Here is an 18,786-nt window from a genome sequence, read left to right as displayed (position 1 = left end):
AAGGGGGCCCGCGGGGCCAGGTATCTCCACTGCACCGAGTCTCTGACTGCTCCACCTTGGAAGCGAAGCGCGAGAGACGCCAACAGCTATCAAGCGGCACCGAGGCAACACCAGTGCGAATGAGAGGGAGTAGCCGAAAAGTGATCGAATCCCCCGTTCGCTGGAAAGAGATAACCAATTATAAAGTGTATTTTGTAAAATTACTGAAAAAATATGTATTCGCTCGATGCTGACTGTCGATTCAGTTCCGAGCCGAACGTTCAGCGGGACGGGAATGTGAAGCGCGCGCGTGATCTACTCGGTAAAACCGTCAAGACCTTCCCCCATGTTTTTTGTCAGATTTCTAGGTGTGTACGAATCGATTAGTATTCTGAGCGATTGACATTTTTCTCTGATTTCTGATTGGATAGGAGTGGGAAGATTCACTTATTGGAATGTTTCTGACTGGCGTGAAGCTAAGAATTTTGTGTTGATCTGTACTCGGCGATAGTGTTCAATAGCTGACGAGGGACGATCCCGAGAGTGGATTGAACTAACCGCGTGAGATACCGTACGGTCCGAGAGCCCAGCAACACACGAGATAATCGTGGGAAAGATTTATGCCGTATAGTGATTGAACCTAGCGGATCTTCGCCGGTTTGCCGCGCCATTACTATAGATCCTATTGAAAACAGCGAAATTCATTGTTCTCGGTAGCTTGGTTGGAAAACAATAAGTCGCTTCCATCGTGTTTCATGAGTTCGACAGTGCAACATAGGAATGAAATATATTCGAGCTGATAAAAGTGATAGTTGATAGTAGTGAATTCGCTGACATGAAACAGTGAAACGACCACGAGCAGTAGCAGTAGCAGTAGTAGCAAAAGCCGAGAAGGAAAAAAAAACAACACACCCTGGAGAGTGGAAATGTATGTAAATATACCGAAGAAAAGTTTTGTTTTATGGTCGTCTCGCCATAAACGATACCCGCTACGATTAATTTTTGCTCTGAATATCACGCCTATGCTGTTGCTACCGTTGTTGCTGGGGTTCGGTCATGCTGAAATGTTCCATTGTTTCTGGTTTTCTGGCTTCGCGGTCACAGATCTACGGAGCCAAAGTTTTTTTTTACATGGCCAGGGTAGACCGTCATCGGCAGACTCTTGGGTTAGCTTATTGTTTTTGAGTGCGGCAATGATTCATTTGTATCTCGAGCAAAAACTGTTGTAATAACAAATGATAATAATTACATGGTGACCCAATTGAACTGCAACCAACATCATACTGTAACAGCTCTTGAACATAACCCAACAACTGAGCTAACCCAAAGCTCGAACCTAACCTAACAAAATTGCATGACAGTGTCTTGATTTTTTTTTTATTCACGATTGAATTCAAACGTAACAGTGTGATAGCGTTATATTTGGGCCGGAATATATAGGTGGCTATTGTGAGCCCCCAATAAAGTCCATGTTAACAAGCATTTCGTTTCTCGAACCATAGTGCATTATATGATATTGGTAGTGTCCCTATAGTAGTAGTTTGAAAAAATGTGCATCTGCAATCGTGCAGTTTGTGACTAGTTTTTCGTCCAACTTAACTCCATCATTCGTACTATAAGTGGGCATTTTGAAATTTTAGAATAAATTTGTAAAATGTAAATGTTTGCACAATTTTTATGACAATTAATTTCAAATTGGAAATTACAGCATTTTTTGGGTCACAGTTCAACGGGTCCACCATGTAACTCGCTATTGATGGTGATTTCTTGGACTTTATTGTCAGTAGATTAAATTTCAAGAGTTACAAATTTCATTTGTCACCTAAGAATTTAGAACTTAAGCGGTAAGTGCTGTAGCATGAGTTAATTTTGAAGCACTTGAAAAGAACATGAGATTCCAAAGAGCAGTCTAATATAGACGGTGTTTTTTCTATCTAAATTTTATCTGTGGATCATTAGAAACTTTGGTCGACGTGCCAATAGTCGTATACTTAAGTAAATCTTTTGTTAAAACAAATCGATAAAAAGATCAACGGCGATATTAATATAACGAAGCTTTCGATCTTTTTTGATAGAAAACGGTGATGGTTGCCTTTTAACAATATTTTGTATTTAAAACTGCCTGCACCATTTTAAGAACATATATGCAAGTAGTGGAGAAATTGTTAATTTTCGTTCCTATAGCAAATCCTATTGATTTCATATGGAACATGAAATTGCTTTGCTCAACACTAGGTGCAAGGGAACTTAAATTTCCAAGCAGATCACTTTCTTCAATTGTTATTTGAGCAAGAATACAACTCTTCTTATCGCATGATAAGGCATTGCAAAGATTTATTTTTTATTCCTATAGGCCCTCTCCTTTCATACTGAACCAAGATGTCAAATTTCACAGTATTTGGATCATTTTTGACCCTCACGCACTTCGATTTTAGTTGGGAAAATTAGAAAATTACAGTTTATAGTTTTATTTCAGGAAAAATACAGATTATTTTGACTGCGCCGATGGTTGAGTGGTAAGCGTGACCGCCGCTCATTCCAATTTGCCTGGGTTCAATTCCAGCCGAGGTCGTTCAGATTTTTCTGAGGTGAAAAAATCTGTGGTCACGTCTTCCTTCGGAAGGGAAGTAAAGCCGTTGGTCCCCGGTCTATGAGTTTGGTGGATCGATATCTAGTCCAGACGTGAAGTCACATCTCTGGCGTCGGTAAAGAAGAAGTAGATCCAACTTCTATACTCTTTCTAACAAAAATATTCTCTTCCTGTGATACTTGTGAAGTGCGCAGTAGTATATACGGCCTCTAGCAAAAGCAAGTATCGGACTAACTATTCCTTCCCTTTCCTTCCGCGATCTACGTTCGGGCCTGGCCGGCGCCGCACAGTGGAACGGAATCGAAAAAAGCCGGACATTGATATTTGCGACGAACCTATTGGTTATGGCACTTTGATGTCTTCGGAAAGGTTTCTTTATTTTTTAAGTAGTTTAATATAAAATTTTATTTAAGACATGTACTTCAATTTCACCCAATAACTTTTTTCGCTTAACAGATAGCCATTTCGCTACTTCAGCCAAGTTTAATAAAATCATTTCGTCTACAAGCTTTCCATACATGACTATCAATTTTGGCAACAACTTGCAAAGTTATTTTTTTTATCTGTGTATATACCCCATAGTTATTGGGTGAAATTGAAGTACATGTCGGAATACCCCCTTAAAAAGTGTTTTTTCATTGTAACTTTTTTATTTGATTTTTTACAGTTTCTCGATGTTCTAGAAAGTTGTAGATGCTTTCAAAACACACCTTTTTGCGGAATAGGCCAACTCGCTATCTCTTCGTTTTTGGGATGTACATATGTCTGTTTTTTTTGGTTTTTTGGGCTAACTTTAAGGGGCTATGGTTTGTAGAGTAGCAGGTAGTAGCAGCTAAATTTAGTTTTTTGATGTTCAGCAAGAAATACCCAATCGATACATATACAAATCATAGCGGGATCTAATAGGATCCTTGGAATAATGTGGTGTAAAATAGACTAGCGTTTCAATAAATTATTTGTATTATGAAGCATGAAAAATAAACTATTATGCAATAATTAATAAACATTTGAAATATTATAGTTCATTCCATATATTCCGACATTCAAAGTTAACTTTTTTGTTATTAACATGCTCATAAGTCATCAGTGTCCTGCTAATTATCTGAATGAAGAAATTTTTCGACAAACCCTCTGTACTGTACAGAAACTCTGTACTCTTAACGTCATATGTGTTGTGCCTTTGCAGCTGATGATGGCAATGGAAAAGTAAGCAATTTGTTCAACTTTTTCATATTCACTGTAGCCGATTTCGTCGCCAAAAAAAACAATAATTTTGCATATTGTTAGTTTTTTCTACCAGTTTCGCTGGGTTTTCTCCGGGTGAAGAAATTTCCACCATTTGCGCTAATGCAGTCACTCAGTCAGTTGGTGAGAAAAGAGTCGGTCGTCGCTCAGCAAGGTTTCTAATTTCGTTGAGCGCAATAATTGCAGAACCATTATATCTGAAAGAGAAATTAAACTCGAAAAATCGAAGCCTGAGTAACTGTGCTTTTTGCCATCGGTTCGACAGGTGTTTGGTTTTGGGAGCATTATACGCGCGCGGATTTGGAAGTTGCCGAGGCGTAGAGTAAACGGCCTGGTTTGTGTTGAAGCTGACGGATGTTGCTCTATTCTAATAATCTGCTTAAGAGTTTCACTTGTTTGACGTAGTTTGCAGTTTCACAGAATGCATGTGGTTCGAAATTTGCGCGTTCGTCTGTTCGAACGGTGCATGTGTCAGACGATTTCCTTTCCGTCAGTTGTTCGATTCGAGATAATGTTGCAAAATAGTTATTTCTTGAAGCGCAAAAAAATATATATGTAATCATGTCGTTCTAGATCTTAAAAATATCGATAAATTTAGCTTTTTCAAATGCTTTTTATTATTACATGACATTTAATACAAGTGAACTAATTTTTCCGACGAATTTAAGTTTTTTTAATATCACTGAAACTGAATTGAACTTAATTAAAGCGCATAATACCTATTATCTATTTCACCCGAACCTTACCGAACAATTCGTTATTAACCAACCAAATTCAATACGATTTAACAACTCGCAAATACTGTTAAAACAAACACAGCAAAGCGCGAAAAATAACTCTGGCCCGCTTGAAATATTGATCACCGCAAAGACCGATCCGGTTGCGTGTTGATCATTCAAAAACATACCCCGACAAGCTTACTTGACCATTGAAACAATTGATTTTAGTCTGCTGTTTCATCATAACTCGCAAAAACGTGATTTTATGATTGCAAAAATTGCGCAGCAATAAGACGATCACACCGGTCATTCTACAAGTGGATTATTTTATAAGAAAGCCGAGCCCGCTTGTCTTGCCGGTTTTCGAATCCCCTTGTAATGTACCTCCTTCTTCTCCTGTTGCTTGCTTCAGCTGACGCAGCAAGGCTATTTCATTGTCGCGACCGCACGTATGGTACATATTTGATATGGAATGTTCAGTAAAAATATCCCTCCAACACACCTACAGACCACGAATTCCGTCTCATCATATCGGGTGGCGTTGTTTGCCCTATTCATAATCAACCACCGGTTTGAGGTGAGAAATTTCGCGATTTGTCATCGCGCTTTTTGCATGCGGTTCATCGGTCGGGTATCGCAAATTAACAAACGGGCTTTTTATTAGTCTATATATTTTCAATTATCCACCAATAAAATACTAAAAGGCGAACGGGATGGACCACCTGATCATTGCGCGGCGTAGGGTCCTATCGAAATCGCAACAAACACGTAGTTTGGGCAGTTTAGCGAGCTCGATAGCGATGATTTAGGGAGGGGTAGGGAAGAGAAAGCAAGGAAGGTCGAAGATGATACGGGACTTTTTTACTGTACGTGTTGAATCATCGTTAAGGTTGCACAGAGAAAGCGCAAAATTCGCAAACGAAAAAAGCAGTTTTTTTCCACACCGTATGTCAGATCTTCATAAAAATCAATCAGCAGTACTGTAACAACATTCTACATACGCTGATTGATTTTTATGAAGATCTGACATACGGTGTGGAAAAAAACTGCTTTTTTCGTTTGCGAATTTTGCGCTTTCTCTGTGCAACCTTAAAGAATTTGCATCTTTTGACTTGACCCAACAGTCTTTCATGCGTTGGTTGGTTGACGATTGTTAAGCTTCGTGCCATGTTTTTGATAGTTAATAAGCGGATACGTAAACATAACTATCACGTACCCGAATGATAAATTGAGGATTGAATTTAAGATCCTGTTTCAAAAGTATGTCCGATAGATAAATGGCATGTGCACACATTTCGATAGTATAGAAACAAATTCAATTAAATTTCAATTTTGTTAGGAATTTAAATAAAAAGAGTATATTGAAGAACAAACAAAAGCAAATTAAAATTCCTGAAAAATGGTCATTATGGATCACGGTGTGTTGGCTAGAACATCAGTTTACTACTGCTCTTCATTTGAAAAAGTCTCGCAAAACTGTCGAACCTGTTGTAATTCAGTAATCACAGGTTTTCAATTTCCAATCCCTATCCTTACCAACAATCTCGCTGCTCTTTTAATACTTGTGGAGTGCGCAGTAGTATATACAGGGTGCGCCATCTGGATGTATCCTATTTCAACAATGAACAACTCCGCCATTATCCAGCCGATTTTGACAGATAAACACAATTCTGAAACGTCATTTAGTGCAATTTTTGCTAGGAGTCGATTTACACCAAAAGAACGCGCTGAAATCGGTGCTTATTTTTTTTTCAAAGAGGGAGAGATCATCGACGGGGCACGCTACTGTAGGATTTTGGCGCACTTTGTCTGTCCACAAATGCAGAAAAAAGATCTGAAAAACTTCTATTTTCACCAAGACGAGGCATCTTCTCACACCGCAGCCGCTACAATCCAGTTCTTGTAGAGCAAATTCTCAGGACGCGTTGTCTCAAAAAATGGTGATTTGGAATGACCTCCTCGTTCTCGGGATTTAACGGTACCAGACTTTTTTCTGTGGGGTTACTTGAAAAATAAAGTTTATGCTAGCAACCTTGACGAACTCAAAGCAATCATACGAGCTGAAATTGCTGCGATTGAGCCCGAAATGCTGTTTAATGTCATGAAAAATGCCCGCAAAAGAGCTGGTTTTTGGTATTTTAAACCTGATTTCTAATAAATGTTATAAAATATCCTAAAGTTTTAAAGTTTTTGTTTGTTGTGAAAATCGGCTGAAAAATGGCAAAGTTGTTCAATGTTGAAAAAGGATACATCCAGTTAGCGCACCCTGTATCTCTAGTAAAAACATGTGTCGGACTAACATTCCTTCCCTATCCTGCTGCGATCTACGTTCGGGCCTGGCCAGCGCCGGTAATTATCAATAAACAACTTCGAATGACCAGGATATGTACGTTGACGGATAATTTGTTACTCTTAGTTTGCTCAATTTTCTTCCGATTTCAACGAAATAATCTACTCATCAATGATCAGGAAATTATTCAAGATTTATTACCTATACTTATTGGTTAGGTCAGATAACCGGTTCTGGATTAACGAAGGGTATGTAAGAGAGGGATGTAAGGATGGATATTCTATTATTTGAACTTCTTGCATGAACTTCCCTCCCTTAGGTTGATTGGTTTGCCGGTATTGCAAACATCATCAAGCATATTTCGTGCATCAGTTTTAAAGAACAGACAATAACTTTAAGATAGATATTGCATTATGCCTCGATAGTGGTGCATCGAGGAGACTGAGAGGACTTATGTGGCTTGTTTATGTTTTGTATTTTTTCGTACTCCGCACCCACTAACGATCAATCCCCAGCCTGTGCGCGCTGGTGTGGCCGACTCGCGGGTCGACGTGGATTATTTTTGCTGTGGGCCGTGTTTGCAAACATTGTTCCACCGCTCAATGGTGGTGTTGATGGACGCAGTGGAGGTCATTGTGTGTCGATTGATCGGTCGACTTCGACATCCTGCACAGGCTAATTAATTAACGAAATGTAAAAGTAGAAACCTATTAATGTTAGTGAATTAATAACTTGTGTACAATTGCTATGCATTAGCCGTATATCTATCTCTGTATGTGTTCATCATAGTATTTGTGACAGCTGGGTTCGGTAATGGATACAGAACTGGCGTATATGAAAGAATAATGCATAATCCTTCCTAGGTTGATTGGTCACTTTTGTTCAATTTGTTCATTTGATTCGATTCATTCGGGAAGATCGGATTGGATAAATTAAGGTACGACACACGTGAGTCATCTGTCCCATCTCAGGAACATAGGATGAAAGGAGCGGCATTAATTCTCTGAGCCAGCCCAACGATTTATTAATCCTACATTAAATTGAAACGGTTGGTACGGTTATCGTCGTTTCTTCTTTATTCAAGGTTTAAAATATTTATTTGATTAAATTCTTCATTAAATGAATAATTTGATTGCCGGATAATGTTGAATGATCTTCATTTTGTACATTGCAAAGTTGGCCTGGTCGCTGCAATGATGGTGTCGCATACCACGTCTGCAATTTTCTAGGATCCCTACATGTATTGGTTGTGTATGTGTAGATTAGACTAGACTAGACTAGCACGGGCACGGTTAACTAGTGATTGGTTAGCTGGAGCGAAAAAGGCCAAGCGCAAAAAGGGAGTGAATGGTCTGTTCATGCCGAGGCAGGTTTAACGCAGCGAATGGCAACCGCGTAAGGGGTAAACCCAGCCACCCCGAAGCAAGACAGAAGAGTGAGTGTATAGGCGTATAAGTGAACTGCCTCATGCCAAGACGGGAGGGTCGTAGCGTAGTATGTTGGGACTTAGCTATCGATACCTCATGGCGTGGCAGAGGAGTGAAAGGGTGAGCATCCAAGTCAGTCTCACACGGCATGTTAAGGGTGAGCACAAAAGTCAGCCTCACATGGTATGGTAGAGGCTAGCACAAAAGTAACCTAGCAAGGAATGAAGAAGGTGAGCACACAAGTCAGCCTCGCATGGTATGTCAGAAGTGGGGCCTAAGAAAAATGTCCCACATGGGATGCCAGGGGGTGTGACAGAGGTACAATAGAGTGGCACGATCGAGAGTGAATCAGGTGATAGGGTGAGCACCCAAGTCAGCCTCACATGGTATGGGTGGGGCGAGCACAAAAGTAAGCCTAGCAAGGAATGAGTAAGGTGAGCACACAAGTCAGCCTCGCATGGAACGTAAAAGGTGAGCACAAAAGTCAGCCTCATGTGGGAGTGTTTGAGAGTGAATCAAAGTGCGATTGAGAGAGCACCCAAGTAAGCCTCATACAGGATGTATGAACGCGTGAGTGAGAGTGAATGAGTACATTTAGTACAGCCATCCCCCCAGAAGTAATACCGAGAGGTAGTTCCTGGGAGGAATGATGGCGGAGCCCAATGGAGTTTAGTCGGTATTAATGGCTGGTCACCATTCGAGCCTGACACGCCCCCAGTGCACCCCGTGTGGTAGATTGGACCCTACCAATAGCACGTGTACTGGGCTAGGACGTAAAGGTCTTCTCCATTGTAAAAAAAAAGACTAGCACGTGATTAATCCATTCCCGGTCATCACAGCGTGACGAAATTCTAATAGAATGCAATTGTCTCATCGAGACATCATCGAATTTCTACACACGAAGTTACATATACGCTATCACACGCGATATACAATCATCCACGCGATCGTACACGTTAACGTACGAATGCTCAAGCTTTTTGCGATGATACACGCGATTGTGATGTCAATACGCTCGCACACCGAGCGAACCGTACAATGAATATCACATTCAGAATCTCGGCCAGCTGCAATTGGTCTTAAGCAGTGTTTTAGGGGTGACATTTTCCGTTTCGTTTGCAATCGTAGTGAGTCATTCTGATGGAAAGCCCTTCCAAGACCCTAGCTCTACAGCTTCAGTAGGATAACTCTCGAAAAAATAACTATTATAGGGATTCTTCGAAAAGAATCGTTCATATTACGAACGATGCTCGTGAATAATAGAAAGAATGTTAAACTGTTATCAAACAATTCGTTTGATTAGTGAAGCAGATTCGTAATAAGCCAACGAAAGTCGTTTCGCGGATTTTTACGAAAACCTCTTAATTAAAATAAATGCGTCTCCATAGAACTACGCGTGATTCATCTTATATACGAAAAATTCGCATATTTAAAAAAATCTTTAGGAAATCTGTTCGTTTATTAGATTTACGAATATATTCTTTCAGTGTACCAACCATGATTAGGTTAGTGTCATTTAACTTTATGACATGAAAAATATTCAAATGTGAACAGTTAAGACGGGATGTTCATTGAAACAAAAGGATATATTAATAGGACTAGATTTGAAAGTCTTCTTCCCATCATTAATCTCTAAGTGAAGATTAAGTTAATGCCGACTCTAATACCATTTTTTTACCTTGTGCTACACCGATGTAGCGCAAAAATAAAACAAAAAAGAGATACACTGATTACACCCAAGTTTGAATGAGTGTAGCACAGAATACACTACATTGTCAAAAACGGAAACGAATTTTAGATATTTCCCATATTTTTGTAGGCAGATTATTGTATGTATACTCTACTTTCGAGAAACATTGATAGCTACATTGAGAGTTTATTTTTTTCATCCGGAGACTCCGGGTCTGGCGAGACGACGTGTTGGCGCTTTTTGAGCACTAAATTTATTTGTTTTATTGTAATATATTTAAAAAATGTAAATAGTGCTTCAATACCTCTTGAATTAAGATTTATTTTGCCCGACTGACTTTTAATTTCAAATATGCGGCTACCAAGTATTTCGGATTTCGTAAATGAACGAAGTGAAATGTAAAACATATCCACATTATTACACCTCTGCTATTCCGTTATTAGCTGAAATTGAATTTTTACAGTAAGCCACTCAAAATTCTACCAAAGCACTGTTGGGTGGTCTAATCCAAACGATCAGGTCTCAATATCAAACGAGTTCTTCCGGTGTTAACGTTGGTAGCTCCTGTAACGATCTTTAACTGTCAGATAGGGAGGTGATCATTGTTCCTTTTCTGGAACATAACAGTGATGACGAATAACCGAATTTTTGTACCTGCTAATAATCCTGGAAGATAACGCAATGTGCTTCCTAGACGATTCCTGCTTCACTTTCCTTTTCCTGTTTGCTGCGGAGAACAACAATGCTCGTTCAGCTAATGCTCCACAGCGAGAGTGGCTGGTGCCGTTCGATTCTTTGCGGTTGGCCAAGGCAGCAAAATTCTGCACCTAACTAAAACAACAAAGCTGTTAATAAACGAGAAAAATTTAAAGTCTAATGTGAACAATACAGAAGAATGGTGCGCATTGTGATTTGCCAAAAATACAGCACTCTACGGTAAATATAAATCGATTTTGGTAATTTCCAATCAGGGTAACCCTGACGAGTTATAGAATTTAGCGTATAAACCTACCCCCAGGTCTGTAAAAATCTCTGTTGCAAAGCCGCACCAGAGTCGGCAACCCTATCGGATAACACAGTCCGAGTATAATATATTGTTTGTAGGGGCATTTTCGGTTTACACAATATCTGAAAAATGGATCAACGTTGTGTTTTGATAAGACATAAAATATCATCAATTCTCAGATATCCTCAACATTTCCATCCTTGAATACATTAATATTAATATTGGTTTTGGGACCAATTTGACCCGTTTTCACAGCTGACTAGGCACTTGTTTGTAGATTTTGCAAATCATTAAAACTATTATACAGACTGAAAAGTTTGTGCAACATTGGTTGTCCTACATTCAAAACCTTGGTGTCCACACACAAACGAGTCAGTAAGGTTAACTGTTTTCTATTGGAACAAGCCGCTGTCGCTGAAGGTCACACGTCTATCTAACTCTGAGGACCTAACAGTGAAGATGTCACATTCATTTCGAAGCACAGTGAAATATTCGATTCAAAAAACTGGCTAAACGAATTGAAACAGATGCATCCGAAGTAATTAATTTAAGGTGTGCTATGTACTTTTCTTATGTGTTTAAATTGTATTTCTATTTGTGTGCATACGAACTGTAGTGGTAACATTGTTCATAGGTTGCGTTGTGATATCGCCTCATCAGAATCTGGCAATGATTTAGCACCAGATTGACAGTACAAACTCTTTACACGCAGACATGCACAGACAAAAGTTGCAAAACTGGTAATCATGAATATAAACTGGCTTCACGGAAGATCCCATATGCTTTGCATGGCTTCCCCCACATACTTCCCCTCATTAACCCGTCATGCTCGCCTGGCTGCACTGCCGTGATGTCCCGGCTGCACTGCCGGGACCTCACGGTAGTGCAGCCGGGACATCATGATCATGGTAATGATTTGTCAGTATGCTGGCTTGTTTCAAAAACGTCGTTTCGAAACAATTTTAACCGTAGCTCTCTTACTGTACCCAAAATAATCCCGGTAAAATCACATACAATGCAGAAATCTTTTGCTCAAACTTCAAGTGTTCTGATAATATGCATTAACGCAAAAAAGCCTAAGTATCCAGAAAAACAATGGATTATAGAGGATTGAGAATTTAAATTTTACAGTTTTGACTCACTTTTTTGGCAAAATGCTCCCCTGTGCGCCGCGTCTAGCTCATGTCACTCGCCTGCATTTTTCAAACGAGCGGCGCGACGCCAACATGATGTGGTCTGGTCAGGCACAGAAATACTGAAGGTGGTTTTACTATCAACTATCGAAATGAATATGTATTAACGCATTAATGGGTGATAGCTTTCGAAGCGCTCGTGGTCGGTTGTGGGCGCAGAAAATCAAGAGTGACCATATTTACTAGCAATCCGTAGTGTTTGGATGTGTTGAGTAAATGGATAAGAAAAAAAAGCAAAGAAAGAGAAAAGACCCAGGTTCCAACAAAAATTATAACCTACTTTCTCTCTCTCCGTTCGGCATTAACGACTTTGCGAGAAAGAAAAAAAGCAGTGTTCAAAAGACCTTGGTCTTTGACTCACGAAGAAACCCGCCAAATATCGCATGAGATCGACGACTTTTGATTTCCAATCGTCGGGTATTGCTACCTGTTTGCTTACTTGGTGTGCGTCTTAGAGTCGTGAAAATCAAGTGAAGGCGCTAGTCAAACTTGTTAAACGGAATCAATTTAAGTAAAATTTGTTTGAAACAACCAATTCTAATGTTAATTGCTAGCACATTGCACCAACAAAACCAATTATAGGTTTCAGTCATCGCTGATTTCGTTGATGTGAAATACCCCATAGCCGGCGGACCATCGCTTTTAGTTCTTTGTAAACTCGAGCGGCTCCTCCGGCCCTGCACTAGACTGATTGGAAAAGTCATTATAAAATGGCTGAAAATTGTTGGTTCGAAGATCTTTTCATTCAATAAAATGCCTGTGATATACATCTAGTTCGTAGTTTGTGCTACTCACGAGTGATATAATCTTCAGCACTTGTTGCACCATTATGCCTTGCGATCTCTCCGAGGGTTTACTAGAGGTGGTCCAGCACGATACTTCATGCGCAATATGTTTGCGATTGATCTATGCGACGGGGTACGATGATGTGTCGCCATAGTTTTTAGCTTCCAGCGTTTGCTGCTAACGTACATTAAATTATTCAAACTGCTTGGAAATAGAGCATAGCTTGTAGTATCTTAGAATTGATAGATTATTTTTCCACAACTACGTTGTTAAAATTGAACTACTAACCTTGTCTATTGACCTTATCTAGAAATTTAAAACTATCGGCACCTAGTGGCATTACTCTTACAAATGGAAACTAAATTTTCTGAGAATAGCAGCTTTTCCTTGAATGGACATCTGCGCCATAGACCTTCGAGTGCCGGATGTTTTTCACGATTGGTCTACGTTTTCACGCAATAATGGGTTTATTGACTGATCATTTTTCAAAACGCACACATGGTGTTCACAGCAAATCGCCAAAAACCCAATTCGAATGAATTATGAATTCGCCGTTGAGCTGCGTTTCAAACGAGTAAACAACAATTTCCACATACCCTTCCTCGGCAACAGGTTGCACCGCGCACCGTCCTTCTTGCATTCCTGATCCTCCTCGCTCAGCTGGTGATTGCCGACTCAGCATGACAGCAGTCCCAGCAGGAGGGTAGTCAGTGGGTTGTGGGAGATGAAAGCCGGTGAATGATTTCAACCTGTTTTGTTGTTTTTCTCCGCTGCCGCTTATACGTGTGAAGTGTGGGGTGGCTGTGGGAGGGATCCGGGTTGGGTTCGAAAACGGACCAGTCAGTAGTAGTCAGGTAATGCCGTACCGGGAAAGTCAGTCAGTCAGTCAGCAGCCAGTCAGAGGTGGTCGGTGTGGGGCGTTACGCCTGGCTGGAGCGTGTTTGACGGCGAACGGAGCGAAATTCTACTTTGAATACTCCAGTTCAAAATTGGCATTGGAGCAGCTACCTGTTTTATGTGCAGTTTTGTATTCCCCCATGCAAGGAGGGGGTCTTGCTCGTATGTATTGGTGTTGCATTCGTATTCGAGTTGTTTCATGAGTGTTGTTCTGTTTTGCAGCAACCGCTTTCCTCCGCTAAGCACTTAGAGAATGTATTTGATCGCAGGTGCTTCGAATGTTGATGAGGGGGCATGTTTCGAATCAGAAACTTTTGCTCTACGGTATGCGAGATCGTTCCTAAGCCATAACTTATAGTTTGATAGAACGAGAAGTTTTGCTTCAAATTCACCGGAGCTAAACATATTTTTTCTATTACCGAACCCAAAAACATACGCTCGTCGTTTTCCTTTAAAATTATAGTCACTAAAATTTGAAAAATTCAAGTTTTGGGGACTGAGATGGCCGGGTTTCATATTATGTAAATCCGGACCTGGAAATCCATTCCTCCTCAAAAATCCAGCCGGAGCCCACTAACTTTGAATTTGGAAAATCGTACCACTCTTTTCAACGAAGCTGAGTTCGATTACATAAAATGTTTGTTCGTTCCTGGTTTTCGATCGCAAACACACTTTGTAGGTGCTACTACGCGAGGAACCACAACAGGTGAAATTTTACGAATCCCTGGAGTAGTTTTTCATCCTCAATGTGCACTATTCGAAAGTTCTACACTTTGAACAGTGAATAATGGCGCCGACCACGTTTATAAAAAATATGCGGTAGGAAGGGAATATGAATGTACCATTCGTTATTACTAGAGACCGAGTATACCTCTGCACATCTACAGTTGTGAAGGAAAGGTTTTTCGATTTTGCATCTGAATTCACCCTAATTAGCGAAACGTTGCTATTCTGAAAATCCTGCCAATAGTGTTATTATAAATCTATATTTTTGGCAGACGCATCATCAGAAGTTTTAAAAGATTTGTTGAATTAATTTGAAAAAATTTGCTTGGATAAAACTCCGGATAGTCCACTTTTAGATATACTATTTTATCATTTTTTTATTCCGTTTCAACACTTAAGGACGATAATAATAGTATCTCCAATAGTTTTATCTCAGTATCGTGATGCAATACAATTGTCTTTGTTGTTTCGCACATATAGGTTTCGGTTAGGAAAAGCACTAACACAATGTTCTACGTTTTATAACACATTCGGTTAAAAAAAATTAGAATGTGCTAGAATGTTTTTGCTCAATAAAGTTTTTGACAGATGACTGAGTGCTATAAATACTGCCAATAAAGGAATGGTAGTATATTCATGCAAATTACCTTTCGGCTACATCTCCGAATTTAATGAATTATTTGCAGTTTATTTGCCAATCTTTTCATCTCGGCTGCTGCACGGATAGAATGTTTTGGGTGGCTTTTCAAAAATTCTGTAAACTAGTTGACCCTAACAAGCATTTGTTCGGCTCAACACCTCCGCCTTTTGACTCCAATACCAATTCTATATTCCATATTCGGCAGCAAGTTTCCTAAATTTTGTTTCGTGAAGACAGTCAAGCAAAAGATTTTCTTGATTCAATGCCAACTTTCCTCAATCATATCTTTTGTAAAATTTCATGAAACAAAACAACTATCAAACCAGTACGGAAACCTTAAATCCTTTTCGTGCACTAGCGATAAATATAATCATTCACTGGATAATTTGAAACTAGTGATACATATTACTTTTTGTGTGAAAAAGAAAAAAAAATTCTAAATTTTTAACGACATTCAATTAGCTAGAGATTACTGAGTAGGAAAGCTTAGAGCCATAGTACTCAAGTGAGAGCAAGGATGAGAAATAAACACATCGGAAAACTAGAAATGGCAGGGTTATAAGAAACAGGCTTATAATCTTACGGACTAGTCTTTTGTCTATTGTTGGCAGGAATCGAGCTTAGGCAGCATCGCTCAAGTCTACAAACATGTCTCACGGCAAAAACTGATTTGTCCCTTTTTAAAATGAGAACCGATATCGGTTCTCATGGTAAGTACTATGGCTCTAAATTTTCATAGCTTTTCCTATTCAGTAATCTCTAGCTAATTAAATGTCGCCAAAAAGTAAAAAATAAGAAAAAAATGTTTACCGTATTCGAATTCTGAATTTCACCCACAACTTCTAAATGCACATATTGTTTGAAAATTCCACTGTTCATGGTGCCTTTGGGTTCGAATGGTTTACAAGTGCATATTGCCTGCCAAATCAGGTTGTTCGAAACGAATTTCGGCAGCTTCTTCCGTTTAAAACGGTTACCCTCAGAAAAGTTATCATTACCCGTGAAATATTCCTTTCCCGGCAACTGCTTAAAATCCGCTTTGATGATGGTCTCATCAGCAATGTTTATGTGTTTGTGGCGAGAATCAGTTTAGACTGACGAAGTCCCTCCTATTTGACTCGACAATGTAAAACAGTAGGCACCACCGTTACACTGAAAATGCTTTTTCTATATTAATATCAATTCCCTACGTGTCAGTTCTATCAACAGGCCGCTCACTGCGGAAAACTATGCCCAGAAACCACTTAACGACGGAAATTTCAACTTATAGTAAACAATATTATAAACTGAATCAAAAACGATTGCCAAATGAATGCTGTTGATCCGGCAATACTAGGAAGTACAAAAGCTACACCTCCAAAGCAACATCCAGTGTCAGTTGCGAAGCTACACACAAGGTTTTAATTACTACGTTTGTTGGGGCTTTGAACAGCAAACCGGTCGATAATCTATCTAGTAAAACAATTTTGTTACTGAATTTCCCGCAAATCGCTAAATATTGGGATTCGATCATATTAATAAAACTTACAAGCAGAACTAGAGTACTTCATTCTTACTGCCTTGAAGAGAAGCTCGAGTGTGTTCTTCTGCGAGCTACTCGGTTTTCGCTATGTGAATTATCGAGAAATCCCATACAAACTGCACGCGCTTTATCCGGTAGTTAGACTTGTCCGATTTTCTTCAAATTTGGTGCAAGTACTCCTGGTGGGACTAAGAATCGATTCCGAAATTTAATACAAAATTGGTGCACCTTTTTCCGACTGATATGTGCCACCATAGTGGAGCTCAATTTAGTACAATGAAAGTTACCCACCTTCATAAACTCTGCCTCCTGTTTATTGAGATATTTCAAAAAAGGGAAATGTTACTTGCAGTCACAACCAAATTGGAATTGTAAGGATTGAAAATAAATAAGAGTGTAGTCTAAGAGTATGAAAGATTGCCCATAATTGCTACTTCGTTATTGACCAGAACCAATTGAGATTACAAAATGTTCATTGGAACAACATACTTGGAACTGACGATGAGCCACATTGTACAATCAGTATTGATTCCTGCATGCTGATTAATATCAACGCCGGCCAGGTCCGAATGCAGATCTGGGAAAGGAAGGAATGTTAGTCCGATACATGTCTCTGCTAGAGACTGAGGAATCCTCTGCATATTCACATGTATCACAGAAAGGGTTAGTTGTTAAGGAAGAGCATGCTGTTAGTAAGTGTGCCAATAGCGTTATCATGCAATAATTTCTCGGGGGTGCCGGCTGCCGACAATTAGGAAAATTTATCATTTGTTCTATTAATACGATTGGCCAAATAAGCAACTTGAACTACGGATAGTCGACTATGAGAAACATTGACTATATTTTAAGTTAATTTTTTTAACAAAATCGGTTACGTTTACTTTTCTATCACGTGAAGAATTTTTTGTAGTTTCTTTCGTGTCGGTGCTAATTTTTGAATAAAATGCAGAATCTTATACAATTGATATTTGTGCGTGTCTTAATTTTTCTTGTGTCAGCTACTATTCTTGTAGATATATGGAATTGCACATGTATAATGGTTTCGTAGTAAGAGGGGCTTTTGTCAACCTTCCGGCCGTCGCGCTTGTGCACTGAGTGCACGCTGCTCTGATATGACTGAGAGAAATCGATAACAGGCATTCAATCCCTCTTGAGAATGGTTAATTCTTAACCACCATTCATGAATAAAGTCATCACTCTAGTTAGCCAAGACCATGCGTCGTCCCGCACACCGCATGTCCCGTGGATTGATTCCCTAGTTGGTGAAACAAGCACCAAATTGGCATCACCCGGCGGATTCGTTCTCCCTTACAATGCCATCAAATCAACAAAAATTCAAAATTGCATGCGACAAAATATGTGCCACTTTGATGATAAAATAATGAAATGAGTACTACTACTTATTTGCAACAAAATAAAAACGGAATAAATAGTTGCACAGCCAAAGCTCACTCAAAAAAAGGTGACAAAAGACACGGGCGAGAAAATCTGTTTTAGTGTTTTGGACTCTTTTCGTCAGTAACTAACACCCACTTAATGCTAGTTATACACAAAAATGCTTAAAGTCACACGTCTTGTGTGCACGCTTAAACAACTGGCTGGTACCGAGTGATATCTTGGTAGTAAGTGCAGAAGTTCATGTTTGCTGATGAGGAATATTAAAGCAAAACCGTCTTTTGTGATGACAGCCAAACGCCTGGTACTATGCAAAAAATTGCGCTCGTTTGCTTCCGAGAAGAACGAGCCAGGATGGACCTGCTATTTAAGCAACGATCCGTTATTAATCAACAAGTGGACTGATCATGTACATGTGTATTCCAACAACGCGTGCGATTCCGTGAAACAAAAATCTATATAGATTGTAGTTGTTGTGTATTTCCACAACCCAACTGCGATGGTGTGCTGTACATTCATACTGGAAATTAATTTATAGTTCAGAAAACTGAAAAGTTGTCTTTTGACAGTTTTGTACAACATCCGGAAGAGTCCAAACACGTTATATTATAAACACCATCATCGGATCAGAGAAGCTGAACTTGGGACATGCCCATAACTGCAATCCCACGGTCTGCGAAT

The 18,786-nt window shown here is 39.5% G+C and overlaps 1 protein-coding gene across 1 annotated transcript in view; it reads left to right on the top strand.

The window, feature by feature from the left end:
* The first annotated feature begins 247 nt into the window (after positions 1-247).
* LOC131694872 (serine/threonine-protein kinase 26) overlaps positions 248-18,786 on the top strand; it is a 65,585-nt gene continuing 47,046 nt past the window's right edge. Inside the window, exon 1 of the mRNA XM_058983392.1 lies at positions 248-907. The gene's annotated coding sequence lies outside the window, so the exon portion shown is untranslated. The remainder of the gene's footprint in view (positions 908-18,786) is intronic.

The sequence above is a fragment of the Topomyia yanbarensis genome, unplaced genomic scaffold (genome assembly GCF_030247195.1).
Source record: "Topomyia yanbarensis strain Yona2022 unplaced genomic scaffold, ASM3024719v1 HiC_scaffold_177, whole genome shotgun sequence".
In the NCBI taxonomy this organism is placed as follows: Eukaryota; Metazoa; Arthropoda; class Insecta; order Diptera; family Culicidae; genus Topomyia; species Topomyia yanbarensis.
This window is presented reverse-complemented; position numbering and strand designations above follow the sequence as displayed.